Source organism: Podarcis melisellensis (genome assembly GCF_964234715.1).
Source record: "Podarcis melisellensis genome assembly, chromosome: 3".
NCBI lineage: Eukaryota > Metazoa > Chordata > Lepidosauria > Squamata > Lacertidae > Podarcis > Podarcis melisellensis.
The window spans coordinates 78,853,325-78,867,061 of record NC_138530.1 but is presented as its reverse complement, the minus strand read 5'-3'; the positions used below and the strand labels follow the sequence as shown (position 1 = coordinate 78,867,061).

Here is a 13,737-nt window from a genome sequence, read left to right as displayed (position 1 = left end):
AAGAGGAGAATGTGTGGCACTAACTTACATTTCAGGCCTCTGTTTTTGTACCAAAAACATCCATATTAGATTACTAGTATTGTGTCTCTTGTATTATTGGCATCCCCTTGAGGCAAAATTTAAACCTAGGATGAGTTGCGACTTGAAAAGGAACGCAAATCTTGGTGCTAGAATCTGTTTCTTAGTTGTTATCTGTTTAATTCTTTAAAATGTTTCTTACTCTCTTTTAATGCTTGAGTTAATGATGATCTATCAAAATATCTGTTCAATGCATCTATTGTTTTTAGTTTTTTAAAAAATTGTGACAGTCAAAAGGAAGTAGCAAACTGCTATTATGCACAGCATAATACCGGTAATTAATAATTTCTCATGCCTCCCTCACCTGATGAGAGCAGGAATCATGCCACCTTAGAATTAATACATTCTGTGTATATGTATAATCAGTTGAATTTTACCTAACATCTGTAGGCTGATTTGCATACATCTCTAGATGTGTTCCTATGGAGTGCCAAATTTGTGTCAAATCCCCCACCCTCACTGCATTGAGACCGACACCAATTTGTCCCATGCAGATAGCAGAAGAGCATAATTAAATTCTTGAGTTTTTGGCATGTATTATAGTTTCTGCATAGTTATTTCTGTCCCAAGTCCATCAATAGCAAGACACATTGGAAGGTTTTATGTGCCCAGAGACATCCGTATGCAAAAGGATACTTCTGCACACAGCCTCCATGATTGGTAGTCTTAGATATTTCTCAGGCCAATATTTTTTTTTAAAAAAAATGCCTGTGAAAAATCACTTAGAAAGTCAGCATTTGTTTCTTTTCAAAATAGCAGACTGTAATCTAATTATTCTTCCTTTAGTTGATATAATCCCACACTCCGTTGCTCATTTCTTCATTTGTGCTAATAGGGCATTGAAAATAAAGCATTCTTCTCTTTCAAAATTGTCACATTGTCATTCTGCTTCGTTGTAAAGGGGGGACTCTTTGTATGTGTTGTTGTTGTTGATGTTGATGATGATGAAAAGCAACTGGTGGTGTAAAGGGATCTAGTTTTAAAACAAGATGAAATAAACTGAAGGATGCAAGATATTTTTACACTCAACATTTCTGCACATTTCATTGTTATTTGCATAAACTAAGTATGCAAGGATTGAATTTAATGTATGGGGAAGAATATGCTATTCTCTGAAGTAGGTAGGTTGGTTGGTAGTAATGTAATGCTCATGACAAGCAATGCCCGTGTTTGTTTCCTAAATTCTGTTTGTCCCTGAGTTATCATGCTTCCTGCAATAAAATATATCATATAGATGCTTGATCCTCAATCCTCAGAATTAAAGCTCAGAATGCCATCTGACCTTAGGTTTTGCCTTAGGTATGTAAGATACAAAACAAAGGTTTTACTGTATTAAAGTGTTACAGGCCTGGTGAAGAGAGTTGATACTGTTCTCTTCCCCACTTTACAGTCAGTGTTAGAAACTGAGTTATGAAAGCTAGGAGATAATTGTCGCCTTAAACATAGGTTATGGGCACAACAACAGAATGTCTAGGCGCACTTTTGTATAATGAATACAAAGCTGAAAATGAATGAACTGCAGCTAAAATATTATGTTTACTTTTCACATGGTCTGACTCCTTCTCATGCCCAACCTCCTAATATTCTTAAGAAGGTCTCTTCTCCAGTCTTCAGAGCGTAGCTGGAAGTGGAAAGGCAGAAAAAGGTCCTCCTTTCCTTCCACTCTGCAGTTTTAATCTGAAATCTTAGGTGCAGTACTGTGCCCAGAGCTCAGAAACTGCTCGCCCTAATGAAATTCCCTGTTGCAAAATGCGCCTAGAATGATGGGAGTTTCGAACACTGTTTGCAGTGCGTTTTCTGTATTTTAAACTTTATAGAACATTTTTTTTTTGTATGCTTCCATTAGAGGATTCTGAAAACAAGCATAAATTTGCAGTTACTGTCAGTTCAGTGTGTTATGTTGTACTGTACAGTACTTTGATAACTTTCTAGAATGAAGTTTTGTGTGTCGTCATTTAATGACTGAATTACAAGGTAGTTACGTCACAGGGAAGCTTGAACTCTTGTAGTTTGTTTATTTCCTTTCTGCTAAAATTGTATGTGGCAAAAATGTGTTATGACAACATTATTATTTACGTATATCGCAGGGCTTCCTTTAATACCTGGCATCTAGAGGATTTTAAGAATGATGAATAGTGAGTGTGCAGAGCGAAACTACTGTTAAGACAGGTTAAGCTTCAGTGAATTTGTTTGAAGGGCACAATAGGAATTAACTGTGTTAGCTGTGTTACACAAGGCTTGTAGCGGGCGTAATTCTTCAAAACCTTTTCTGTCAGCAAGACCAATCATCGTTCATGCGTTTGAACTGTTTCCGGAAATAACTACACAACCTCCCTCCTGCTCTCTTTAAACTGACCTTTCTGAGTGTACAGAATATTTCCTGTGAAAGTATTCTAATAATTGTGATCACAAAAAAAGTTCTAGGATTGGGGGACTAAACTATGTTTGTTTTAAGAGAAGAGTAAAATTTACTCACTATCAAAAAGACACAGAAATTTTAAATTAAGGAATGGACCTCCTCTTGCAGCATGTAAATAGTAAACATATTTCCTCTTTCATGTAAAATAATGTGCTTTTACATTCTAAATCTTTGCTTCTGGCAACTGTCCTCTTCTGAAACCTACTTTGAGTTGTAGAGCACAATTTTGTGAATGTTCCAACGAAAGTGAAACAAGTAGTATTGGAGCATAATACTGCTGTCTACTGCTTGTAAATGTTAACCATTTAAGCCTGTTGCAGAACCCCACCCTATGTATGCTGACCTAAAAATGAGGGACTTCCCCTCCTCTTTGGTCTTGCTAATTTTGAGGTCTTCTCATACTGATACAGTCGCTGACGACTCTGGGGTTGCGGCGCTCATCTCGCTTTATTGGCCGAGGGAGCCGGCGTACAGCTTCCGGGTCATGTGGCCAGCATGACTAAGCCACTTCTGGCGAACCAGAGCAGTGCACAGAAACGCCGTTTACCTTCCTGCCGGAGCGGTACCTATTTATCTACTTGCACTTGACGTGCTTTCCAACCGCTGGGTTGGCAGGAGCAGGGACTGAGCAATGGTCTGATACAGAAACAAGTGCCCTAATGCCTGTCCCCAGTTTTGCATATTCCCTACAACTTTGTGTCCCCTTTCCTAGCTTATCCTTACAAGTTTATGCCATTTTTTATCAACTTGAATGAAAGCAGTTTGCCCAGTGCCCATGCTTCTGATTTGTGGGTTCTCTCTACATAAGAGCATTCTTAATTTGTGATAAAGTAAGACCAGGTTTATAATTCCTCTGGCTTTTGCAAACCAAAAAAACCCAAACCCTACTTCCAGAAGCCTGATACAAATAGTGTGTTTGTGTGGGGAGAGGGGAGGCAAAGGAACACAGAACAAAATGCCAAAAGTGCCTTGGAATGAAGGACATTATCTGTGAAGGATCTTGTAAAACCAGATCTTTTCACCAAGATACTAAATCTTCATTCCTGAGCCCTTTTGCTGTCTTCTTCTGACACAGGGTGTAAGTGGATGTTAATAGTATTCTTGTGACCCTTTATGACCTCTTTGAATCTGCCCCCAAGCGCTAGCTGTGTTCTGGTGGAGAGCAAAGTGGGAGAGGTTTAAAGCTACAGCTACTGAGATGTTGCTGAATTAGTGATTACTGTTGGCACAGTTCAAATAGGCACGAAACAATGTTGTTTACAGAAGAGGAAAAAATGTTCCTGCCCTGAAAAAAACAACCTTGCGGGGTGAAGGGGATAAGAATGAGAAATGAGAAGCTAAGATGAGACTGAGTGGATGCGAGTCTAAATTTCTATCAGAGATTAAGATTTGGGGGTGGTGGTGGAAATATGTGTTTACAATGGGTAATTGTAAGCCTTATAGTGCACATGTCTACTTAGAAGTTATTCCCATTGAGTACAGTGGGATAGGATTGCAATGTTAATGTCTCACCACCATCAGAGTTGAGGCAGTCACTCAGGGAAAAGGGAATACACTCCCCAAAGAGGTCCACATGGTGCCTTCTTTGCTGTGTGCTAAGGGTCAGGGTTAGGAACTTTTAGGTGCTAATCATTACTGAACAATCACTTGATTTTTATCTAATGAAAACTTGCATAAGGGGAACTTAGCTTTTCATGCTTTAATGTGTCACTGTGTGGTGTTTATTTTATTTTGCTGTTCAATTTGATATTTGCATTTAAAATATATGCTTGTTTTATCAATATTTGTTTAAGAAAATTTTGCTTATAATTGAAAAGTCCAATATAAATTTAAAACCAGCTATATAAAATAAAGTACTGTATAATAAGCGATAGGGTGTGTGTTTTCAGATCACCCTTTGCATGAGTAGTCACAGCATGCCCAGCTGCATTTTAGGCTTTTTGGCTGTAGTGGTCTTATGGACTTCCATTTGTTGTTGTTGTTGTTTACATTTGTATATCACCCTATATCCACATCTCAGGGTAGTTCACAACATAAAATCACAAAATAAAAACATGAAGTACATAATGAAAATGAAAACAAGAACAACCCAATAATCCCCCAAGTTTACAACATGGACTGAAGTCTGGGAGTTGTATCTTTCAGCCCTGATTATGCTTCAAGTAATGACCCAAATAAGGATATTTGGCGCGAAAAAGCGTTGATAGTATTAATTATATGATTCCAACAAAGATATTGTTTATATTCTTTACAGCCTGTTTTGCATACAGCACATAGTTAACATAGAAAAACATGTGCAAGGGAAAGAGGAAGTACAGTGGGCAACCAAAGTTTATAACAATAAATGCTAATTTATGCCAAAAGCTTCATAGAGATTTATTTGTTTTGAAGCAGTTTTGTTTGTCTACTGCAGTAGTATGGAAGGGAGCCCTTAATCTGTCAATTAAGCAAGCTTGCAAATATATTTTCCTTGCTTTAGTTTAAAGGGACATGCAGCCCATGGGTTGACCAGTATAATAAATTATGAAGTTGTTAAGAGCAATCTTGCAATGAGGTCAGCATGCAAAGGGCATGGGCATTCTAGCCAAAGTCATGTAGGCTCCATTGGTTTCAGTGGGAACGACTTGAGTACACTCATAACTCTCACTCAAATCAGTGGGCTGCAAAGTGCTGAAATTTGGCTGGCTAAACAAACCTTGTGATGCAATTCAGCACTTTTCCCATTGCTTTCTATTTGTGCTGACATATTATCCTCTACTGCCACATATTGAGATTGCTGTCCATTTTGGGGTCTTTTATTATTTTCATCTCATGGAGAACATTACTCATAACAAACTATATACAGTGGTACCTCGGGTTACATACGCTTCAGGTTACATACGCTTCAGGTTACAGACTCTGCTAACCCAGAAATAGTACCTCAGGTTAAGAACTTTGCTTCAGGATGAGAACAGAAATAGTGCTCCGGTGGCGCAGCGGCAGTGGGAGGCCCCATTAGCTAAAGTGGTGCTTCAGGTTAAGAACAGTTTCAGGTTAAGAACGGACCTCCAGAACGAATTAAGTACTTAACCCAAGGTACCACTGTATTTTAATCATTCTGAATTCATTAGTGATAGCTCTTGTTTCTAAGATTTGTCATTTGTATAGCTTTTCCACCAAATCCAACTCTCCTACAGAATCCACATTTAAAACAAGTTTTATTTGAAACCCCCACTATTGAAGATCTGTGATGTGTATCTTGGAGATGTGTTTTCCTTATGGCTCAAAATTCTAGACCCGCCCCCACCCCCCAAAATTTAGATGGCTGTCTAAAAACAACAACACACAAACCTACCTTATTACATCACCTCCAGCCCGTTAAAGGGGAGGGAAACATGTTCCCTTCTAGAAGGATCTCTAGCTGTCCCATTTCTGGAACATTACTCTAGCATATGTTACAAACAGGATCCTTAGCAGATCTTGCCAGGTCTGCTTAACAAAGAAACTGATCTGACCGTTTTAGTAATCACCCTTTTTTGCAGATCCCATTTTAGGGCTATAAAACCATAGAATTTGAGGGGACCCCAAAACCCCATTTAGTCTAATCCCAATCTTATTGCACTGATAAGACAAGCCTCATTTGTTCTTTGTAACAGTAAATCTCAATGTATAACAAACAAACAACTTTCCACAACATATGGTAGCTTGTAATCTAAAGCACTTAATCACTTCCCAAGTGTTAACAACTGTGTTAACTTCAGTGAAATGAAAGTTAGTAGGTTAACCATGAGAAGAGGGTTCTGTGGATGTGAAATAAGAGTATTCTTTATTGGCTTTATTTTTAAAAAAGCATTTATAGAAATGCTCGTACCATAATATACAGTGAGTAGTTGGCACAACCACCTTACAATCACACTTCTCTTGATGCAACCAAAGTTGTGAGCTGGTAACTTCCTTATTCAGCTGCTCCAGAATAGCTTGCCACAATTTGGGGGTCAGTCTGTTGCATATTGGTGCAGGCTTTTCCCCATTTATGTCCACACATTTCCCATCCATCTCTGCACTGGATTTTGGAATGCTTGTGACACGCTCCCCCACCTCTCTGAGTGCTGTTATCTAAAACTTCTAATGCAAGTGTTATTTAGACATCATTGGCAAGTGTACATTCAGTCCTGGGTCCATTAATTCTCTATATTTGCTCCTGCTGATGGTAGGATCCTTTGCCCTGATGTTTCATTTCTTTCTAATCCCACCCAGGGGGCTGGGGAGGAAGACCTGTTGTGCAAGCAGATCTCATTCCACTCGTGCATACCCCACTTAAGAGTATGTTGAATCTCCACCCCATATTTCTAACTCTCGAATAGGGCAGTTGCAAGATCATCATGCATTAAGGCCAATTTTTCATCACTGCCATCTTTTTAAACAGCGGTATCTTTTAGGTCAGGGACGTGGGTGGCACTGTGGGTTAAACCACAGAGCCTAGGACTTGCCGATCAGAAGGTCAGTGGTTCGAATCCCCGTGACGGGGTGAGCTTCCATTGCTCGGTCCCAGCTCCTGCCAACCTAGCAGTTCGAAAGCATGTCATATTGCAAGTAGATAAATAGGTACCGCTCCAGCGGGAAGGTAAACGGCGTTTCCGTGCGCTGCTCTGGTTCGCCAGAAGCAGCTTAGTCATGCTGGCCACATGACCTGGAAGCTGTACGCTGGCTCCCTCGGCCAATAAAGCGATATGAGCGCCGCAACCCCAGAGTCAGTCACGACTGGACCTAATGGTCAGGGGTCCCTTTGCCTTTACCTTATCTTTTAGGTCAGGGGTTGTGAACCTGCAGTTCTTCAGGTGTTGCTGGACTCCAGCTCCCATCCATCCTAGCCGGCATGAACAAGGGACTAAGATGATGGGAATTGTAGTCCAAAAACACCTGAAGGGTTGCAAATACCCCACCTGTTTTTTAACAGAATAGACAGTTTCACCCCTAGACCCACCAAAAGGGTCTTCGGGCTGTTTCCTCTTGCTACACACCCACATTCTCTTTCCACCTGAGACTGTGCCCTGCTACCATTAGAATGTAAAATTCAAGAGTTTGTAATCCAAATGCTTTTTTTGGGGAATGTGTTAGTGTGTGTTGGGGAACAGAAAAGGTTCACTGAAAGATTCAAAGTCCTGCTCTTGGAAATATTGCAGATTTAAGTTGCAGAGTATCAAAAGAATAATTATGATGTGGCTCTTTAAAGAGCATTTGTATATCTTTTTGTATATTCCTTGTCATAACCAGAGATAGAGTAATCCTGGGGAATAATAGCATCTGGTCTGCAATACAATAGAGGAGGGGGCTGTGAACAACTGTCTAAGCAGCACACTAATTCCAGGACCAAAGGCTTTCCCCACTGGACCCTAATTCTTTAGAACCCGATGGGCCTCTGGGGAGTCCTCCATTGACATGTAAATTGGCCTGCCCTATTATTGCCAGTGGTAGTCACACTGCTGTTTATCCCAGCTGTCCCTGTGTTGGGTGTCTGTTTGTTGCTTGGTCTTCAACGCCTAAATATGTTTTGCAAACACATGGCTGAGAGGACCCACTGTTTCCCAGAGCGTGGCAACATGTCTCACGTGAGTTAGGAGGCTTTTTTTTATTCATGTGTTCGTAATAAATATTCGGTACAGTTCTAGGCACAGGCAGCCAGAAAGCAATACAACGTTTGCATTTAAATATTTGGAATATTTTGCTATCTAAGCTCCAGGAAGAGCTGTTAAAAGCCTTGAGGGGTAATTGAAGGTTCTTTCCTCTTTAAACAATGGGCCCTATTATCTTTTCCAGTGGGAGAGCCTGTGTAGACTTACACAGAGTTGGTAAACTAACAAAAGATCCTAGTCTTGTCTCCGTTGCTGCTTTGGTTTAAATTAAAACCCATTAAGTTATTGTGGTTTAGCAGAAGGTGTTACTTTGTGTTTCAGCAATTACATTAGGTGACTGCAAATTTGTTTTATAATACCAACTCATCTTTTAAAAAAGTTGACTATCGTTATTATCCTAGCATATAATTATTTATAATATTTGCTTTTTACAAGGTTTGCAACGCTGACTAGAGAATGTGAAAGTAGATACATTTCTGTAGGGGCCAAGCAAGTTGAAATGGTTTTTAAAACCTATGATATTTATTGAAGCATATTGATAAGTAGTTAAAATGTTTTAAGAAAAATATCTTAAATTTTGAAGCCATGTGTGAAAACTTATATGCTTCTGGCTTCCTTATTGGCAGAATGTGGAGGACCAGCCGTTACCCTTAGGGTGTTGAGAAAGCAAGGAAGAGAATAATTGAAATGTAACAGATTTATTATGTGCAAAACACACATACTGTACTAATCTATTGAGAAGCGGGTTTTTAAACATGTATGCAACCTGTGGATTTAAACTAATGCCTATGAAAAGCAGATTAGTTAAAATATGGGAGTACAAGGTCAGACTTGAGTAAAGTCTATTTTTTAATGATACAAGAACTAATACGTTGTGTATATAAAAATGTTTTATATACCATTTTCTGGTTAATGAAAAATCTATCTTCAATTCCTTAGAACTAAGGCTGAGATTCTAAGAATCACTTTGCTCCCCTCAAAGGCTTAAAAAAACCCCTCCAAACAAAACTGAAACAAGAATCCAAAGTGAACCAGCTTTGTCACTTATTTTGTACCAATATTATAAGAAGCAGTAAGTCAACCTAAAATGCTTATTTTTTCCGGTTTTGCTGCCTTGAGGAAGCATTCAAAAAGAGACAACTTTCAAGCTAATCATTTTGATTTAATTGAATACTGTAACAGAGATAATAATAGTTAAAATGTGAAAAGATACTTTCCTCTGAGCTTTGAAACACGGTGGAAAGTTAATGAGGCAGAAGACTCCAGACAGAGTGCTCCAGATGGCCAAGGCAGTAGAGAGAAAGAAGGCTAGTCTGTGATAGACTGAAAGGGAAGGAGTATCTGAGCAAAGAGGCATTTTTTTATGAGACAGCCTGGAGAAAATCCGCAGAAGATTAAAAATCAAGAAGATAAATACTGAGCTCAGTCGGGAAACTGAGCCAGTGGATCTGCTAATTGAGGAGGTGAACTGGGTAAAAAAATAAACAATGCTAGATACCTTGCAGGATTCTTATAGCCCATTTGTAATGGCTCAAGGCTTATTCACATGTTATGCTTCTGTTAACAGGTAGGTACCAATTGCCTGGAAGTACCTTAGAGGCGGTTCACGTTCTGCTTTTTAAACCTGGTACAAAGGTACAGTTTCTGAATGGCAAAGCACATGCATGGTAGCATCTGCTGCGAGTGATGGTACACCTGCTTTTAAATGTCGGGGTTTTCCCTGTAATAAACCTGGAAGAAAGACAAGGAAGGTTTGGGAGTGCAAACGGTGGTCTTTTCTGTGAAGCCTCAGCAGCTGGGATGATGGGTACCAAAGCCAGCCCTGCTCCCCCCTCTGAATTTCTGCAATTTCTCCAGTTAAATAATCCATACATATTCATAATTTAACGTTTATAATAACTATAGCAGGGCAACCTTAATAGCTAAAAACATGCTTTATTTTTTCATGAAACCCAAGTTTTTCAGGAAGCTGAATTCTGCTCCCAGTTCTTTATCTTTGCATGTGTTCTGAGCATATGAGAAAGGAATTATGTGTGGCATATGTATGCATTTCCTGTGCTTTCAACAGGAAAACATTCATGTTTGTATTTTCAAAAAAATAAATGTCCTGGATATTCAGATTATCTTCGCCATTTTACTAGATGTCAGTTCCCCCTCTTTGGGGGGCTGCTTTGCAGGCGGTATCCGGGTCTTGCAGTGACCCAGCAGTGGGGGAGTGACACAGCCCTGCATCACTGGGATGCCCAGTTGCGTCATGCCCCCCCCCCAGCTGACCGGTTGGGTTACATCTGTTTAAATAGCGGTGCAGCTGGAGAACAGTCTCCTTTGCCTCCTTTTGTCAGATCTCCCAGCCTACCCACCCTCTTTTCTTGCGTTGATTGATTATGGCCTTGGTATGACTAATGTCGGTCGCCTGGTTGTTGGGGCCAGGTAGGAATTTTTCCACTTGGCAAATTGGCACCAGCCATTTGGTTTTCACCTACCTAGTAGCAATCGCCACAGCTTTGTAAGGTTAGGCATTGGGTAAGCTTTATTATGGGAGGGGAGGTTGTAGCCTCCGCCTGCCCCTCCTCATTAAGGGTATCCCATTAAAGGGATCTGGGGATGTGGTTCCTGTCCGAAGCCTGGGCGTGGGCTAGGGCCATGCCAGGACCCCAACAGTGACCCTGGGGGAGCTCTTAATTGATGTATATCATAGGGCTCCCCCTTCTGGTGGTTGACCCTTATGAGACTTCCTGAAGATGGGTAGGAGTCAGGATATATTCTTGCTTCACCCAATTGTTGAAGCCAAACCTCTCACATCTGTAACCAATAAAGTTGTGCCTAATTCACCCCATTAACTCAATATACTTGTGTTGGTGTGTGTTTTTTCCCCAGAGGGAACTGTGGGGCCCGGGGCCTCTCCATGCAATTAATTCCAGTGGTTTTCTTTTCAGAGTTCTTTTAAGTGTTTATTGTGATTGATTGACAACACTAATACTGGGAGATTAAAAACAGTTGGCTGCAGTTTGATGCAGTTTTTTCCCCTATGAAAGAGGACTGTATAAATTGAGTGGAAGCTTCAGGGGTTGGGGCATGCAAGTTGAAATGCATATAGTTTTATTTAATCTCTTTAATGGGTTGTTTCATTGACTTGCATAGTTGCTGTTGTTGTTTTTAAAAAACCTTAGCCCTGGTAAACAAATATTAAGACAAGAGTTCCATTATTTCTCAACTTTTAATTTCACTCCAATTATGCTGTGATAGACAGACATAACTCATCAGTCTCTGCACAAACTGTTTTACTGTCAAGATGATAAAACATCATGTCAGAAACATGGGTAGGATTGCAGGGCCATCTTAGCCTGGAGATGGTGCTTGCGGTTTTAAAAGTGAAAAGGCACTTAGTGAGCGTGAAGCTATTGTTCCATTGCTTTCTTCACTCATTCTTCTTCCCTGACTGCTATCAGGCAAAACTAGTTTGCTATATCCTGCAGGTAGGAGAGGGGGATCAAGGGAACGGTAAAATAGGAGGACAGGAATTGCGGTGGTTGCGGTCTCTTTGAGCTTATGTAGTTAGACAATCACCGGTACCCAGATAAGGAAGTAACATAAATGGGTGAATGTACCCGTATTACTGGATTTTGATATGATCAGATTTTCACTAGGGACACCAGGATTCAAACACCTGCAGAGCTGTGAAGCTCACTGAAAGACCTTTGACCAGTCAATGTCAATCCATTTGAGCCATCCAGTGTGGTTGTTATGAAGCCTGAGTTCCTTGGAGGAAGGTTGAGATCACACGTTTTAAATTAACATATATGCATTCAGAAGTGCATCTAAGCCAACTTGTGGTGTGTTGCTTTGTATGGGATCTACATTCTGTGCCTGACTAGAACTTGACTGAGACCACTATTTGCAGGTGAAGAACTGGCAACCCTAAACAAGCAATACTGTAGAACTGTGGCCTGGCTCTTTGGCGGTATGATAACGATAAGGAGCTGTACATATCAGCCACTTCTACCTCTTGGGTAGTATTCTGCTTCTGGAAGTGCTCACTTGTCTCTCTAGAGTTTGGATACCAGCACCACCACCACTACTTGGATCGTTTTCGTCTGGTGAGTTCCCGTCGCTCTGTCCCAGCTTCTGCCAACCTAGCAGTTTGAAAGGACGCCAGTGCAAGTAGATAAATAGGTACTGCTGTGGCAGGAAGGTAAACGGCATTTCCGGGTGCTCTGGCCCTCATCACGGTCCTCTTGTGTGTCAGTAGCGGTTTAGTCCTTCTGGCCACATGACCCGGAAAGCTATCTGTGGACAAACACCGGCTCCCTTGGCCTGAAAAGCAAGATGAGTGCTGCACCCCATACTCACTTTTGACTGGACTTACCGGTAACCGTCCAGGGATCCTTTACCTTTTACCATCTGAAGATGTGCTAAGAATGAGCCTTCATTTAATAGATATGCTTTGGAAATGTGCTTTGGCATTCTTCTATATTTAGGACCAAACTGGAATGGTGAGGGCAACCATCTTTATTCATGTGCATGCCCTTGTTGACATATAACATAAGAGTTGGTAGGGGCAGTCTTAATTTTTTCACTAAAGACGATTTGTGGGTAAGGGGAACTGAAGCGTCCTCTCCATGGTCTGTCACCACAGGCGCTTCTCTCAAAACTGAGGAAAACAAATATGGGTGCAGTTGTAGTTTGTCCCTCAGTATGTATTGAATTCTGGCACCTTTCACATAGTTCATCTTTCAGATCTCTTCCTCCCCATGTTATTGTGTAGGTATTCATAGCCTGTAATGTGTGAGCTGCTGTGAACTGTTAGGCAAGGATCCTTCCTTTTATTTAATAGACTTGTATGCACAATATAGTCTTCTTGATGGTTAAACATGATTATAGAACTGGGCCTTTTTCATGTTCCCACAGATACCATATATGGGGATCCCAATGTCCATTAATGCTTGTAAAACAAATTAGGTTGGCTTTATTTGGAATCAGCCTACACTGGGCCATCAGAATCTTCCAATACACTTTGGAAAGAGCAGAGAGCCATGTCTTCTACCACATTTTAAATGATTACAACTTCGTGTACAAAAGAGTGACTAAATTTAGTTCAGGTAATTAGCCTGCTAGAATTATTTAATTGCTTGGTCAGCAGCTTTTCCCTAGAGATGCGGATGTCCGAATATCCATGGCGCACTCCAGGATATGCTCATGCTTTGGACCCAGTCAGGATGTAGTATTCATTTCTGATTAATCAACCGGGAAGGAAAGAGTGTGGCTCCAAATTAATTATTTCCACAGTTCCATGGCACCCTGAACTAACTTTCCCCATGCCTTTGTTCATACAGCCAGAGCTTAATTTGTGCCAAGGCTCATCCCCAGGATGTGCTTTCAGCAACAGGACTTGGCCTTGTAAGCATGTGAAGTACTAATAAAGAGGGCTGTGTGTGTGCGCGCGCGCCAAGTGGTTTTCCTTCTGGCCACCTCAAAGCATGCAATCGGTGACTCTTACTTGTAAGTAAGAAAGAGATATTTATTCAGACAAGTGACAATACAGGCTCAGCAGCAGGCACAGAACTCTGGAGTCATGGTTCGAGAGCAGGGAAAGGAAGTTCACAACTGGAGGGAAGTGACAAAAGATGT

At 40.7% G+C, this 13,737-nt stretch overlaps 1 protein-coding gene across 9 annotated transcripts in view; it reads left to right on the top strand.

Annotated features, from left to right (window-relative positions):
* The window catches only part of ANKRD6 (ankyrin repeat domain 6), a 66,033-nt gene that overhangs the window by 3,949 nt on the left and 48,347 nt on the right, over window positions 1-13,737 (top strand). The window contains exon 1 of one of the 9 annotated variants that reach the window (XM_081905550.1): window positions 7,984-8,085. The exons of 7 other annotated variants lie outside the window; for them this stretch is intronic. The gene's annotated coding sequence lies outside the window, so the exon portion shown is untranslated. Of the gene's footprint in view, window positions 1-7,983; window positions 8,086-9,676; window positions 9,745-13,737 lie in introns of those variants that run through there. One more of the 9 variants, XM_081905551.1, reaches the window with a different exon arrangement.